Consider the following 2783-nt stretch of genomic DNA (forward strand, 5'->3'; position numbering starts at 1 on the left):
TACCAAGGTTCGCTCTAATAGATCATCTGACAATAACAAACTTTGATCAGACTCAAGATATATAACGAATATAGCAGACAACTCCTCATATATAGCTGGCAATTTCAGTGCCTTATACACATCAAAAACCTCCACTTTATCATGCGCTCTCATTGTCATTTTCCCTGCTGCTACATTAATTAGTGAATGTCCTATTGCTAGGAAGGCCATCCCAAAATAAATTGAACAACAGGATCAACTTCAAAGTCAAGAATTACAAAGTCCACTGGAAAGATTAGGGATCCCACTTTCACCAAGACATCTTCGATAATACCATCCGGCCTAGCAAGGGACCTATCTGCCAACTATAAAACAATAGTAGTGGGTTTGGAACTCCCAATACCCATCTTTCAAAATCAATATATGGGCATAAGATTTATGCTAGCCCCTAAGTCACACAATCCAAAGCACTGATGGTCTGCCTAATAGTGATCTGCAAAGTGAAACTACCTGGATCCTTCAACTTTATGGTCTGTTTGTTTTGAATCTTTAATGTTCACTCCTCAGTAAGTGCAACTGTAGCATACTCGGTCAACCAATTCTTATTTGCTACTATATCCTTCAGGTATTTTGCATATTTTTGAACACTCTGTAGAATATCAACAAAAAGAAGATTTACTTGAACCTACTTTAGAAGATCCAAAAATTTCTTTTAAGTGGCCTCCTATTGATGATTCCTTTTTCTTTGAGGGAATGGTATAGGTAGAGTCTTTTTTTCCTTATGAGTTTGATCACTTGCAGCTTTTTCTTTGACCCTTTTTCCTTCATTGGCCTTAGGATCATCATCAGTGGTTGTAGGACTAACCTGGTCAGCTACTTCCTCCTTTAACTACAACCCACTCCTTGTTGTAACTGTATTTACCTACTTTGGATTTGCCTCTTTATCTCTAGGTAAGGCTCCTTGAGGTCTTGTATTTTGTGCTCCCACAATTTGACCGAATTGCAACTCTAAATTTCTAGTAACCAACTACCGACTCTTTAATTGTTCTGCAAACTGCGCTTGATTAGCTAAAATCTACTTCAGCATCCCCTCCACATTACTTGTTTGAGTGACAACTTAATTATTCTAGTCCTGCTATTGATTCTATTACACTGGTCCCTTATACTAATTTGTGTTCGATGCCTGATTCCCACCCCATGAGAAATTGGGATGGTTCTTCAGTTGGGATTATAAGTATTATCAAAATTTTGTTGTCCCTAACGTTTCACATTCCCCACATAGTTGACAAAATCTGGATTGGCAGTACATGAACCTACTGCGTGCTCACTACTTCCACAAACCTCACACTAAGAATTTTCCTGTTGGACTGTATTAGCAGTAGTTGCTGCTTATGAGACCCCCAACTTTATGTTATTAAGCTGAGTAATCATATGATTTTTCATTGCTACAATCTGTGTTTGTAATGTAGTAAATTTGTCTATCTCTAATACCCCAACAACCTTCTTAGAAGCACTCCTCAAATCAACATGCCAATCAGGATTCCCTTGTAAAATCCGATTCAACAGTATGTATAATTCGTCATAAGTCTTTTCAGGAGCCTGCCCACCTGCTGCTGTATCCAAGAGAATCTTGGTGTTTGGCTCTAGTCCCTCAATAAAGGTATGAATAAAGACTTCATTCGACTAATGATGGTGAGGGCAATTTCTGAGCATACCTTTAAATCTATCCCAAGCTTGGTAGAGATTCTCTCATTCTTTCTGTCTGAAAATCAGAATCTCACTTCTCAAATGTATGGTCTTCCTTGATGGAAAGAATTGAATAACGAACTTCTGAGCTAGATCTTCCCATAAAGTGATGGAAAGTGGTGGTTCAACATGTAACCACCTCTTTGCTTCCCCAATTAGAGAAAAAGGGAAGAGTGTCAATCTGACATTATCAGTATTCACACCTTCAGGAATGTAAGAATCACTTATTTCCAGGAAGGTCAGTATGTGCTTCTGCAGGTCTTCATGTGAAAGGCCATAGAATTGCCCCGCTGAATTCAATAATTACACGATATTCTATTTCAATTCAAATCAACCACCTGGCTTGGGCTTGCGAATACTGTTAGTCACATGTTTTCTGAGTGGGATTTCTACCACACGAACAGGTCTAAAAGCTGATTGAGCAGGAATAGCTGTGATAACTGGAGCTGGGACATTTCTGGCATTTGGATCGATAGGGTCATTTGGATCAACTGGATAAGCCATTTGAACCAGTTGATTGGGATATTGGGCTCTTTACCTATGTTGAAATATCAGTTCTAGTTCTGCAAAAGGCTCTACCAACTCTTTATCTCTCGCCAGTCCTGTAGTCAGCTAATATTGCAAAAATTCAGCCACTAAGATCAAGTCGTTAACACATAAAATTATTATCAAAAATAAAAAATTTAGCAATTTACTAATACTAGTCCTCGAAACGATGCCAAAAACTTGTTGCGACTCAAACGCACACGCAAGTGCACGCGATCGTACAAGTAATATAGTGACTTAAGCAGTCAGATATCGTTTCCACGAGAACTAAGCAACTAGAAATTCAACCAACTTTTAGTTTTAGACAATGAGGTATTAAGTTACAGAGTATTAAGATGATTTGGACTTTAAGAATAAAAATGTAAAATTAATAAATAAGAAATAACAATTGGTGACAATCGCAAAGCAAGAAAGGTTGTAAATAGTAATGATGAGAATTCCAGGGTTAAGGAATCTGGAACAATCATACAAATCTATATTCTTATCATAGTCTAATTGGTTATCGGGTTGTT

General features: G+C 37.7%; 1 non-coding gene across 1 annotated transcript; it reads left to right on the forward strand.

Moving 5' to 3' along the window:
• Positions 1-1663: 1663 nt before the first annotated feature.
• On the forward strand, positions 1664-1770 carry LOC124888227. The gene has a single exon (XR_007046359.1). It is a non-coding gene; the product is annotated as a small nucleolar RNA R71 (small nucleolar RNA).
• Positions 1771-2783: the final 1013 nt, after the last annotated feature.

Source organism: Capsicum annuum, chromosome 10, assembly GCF_002878395.1.
Source record: "Capsicum annuum cultivar UCD-10X-F1 chromosome 10, UCD10Xv1.1, whole genome shotgun sequence".
In the NCBI taxonomy this organism is placed as follows: domain Eukaryota; kingdom Viridiplantae; phylum Streptophyta; class Magnoliopsida; order Solanales; family Solanaceae; genus Capsicum; species Capsicum annuum.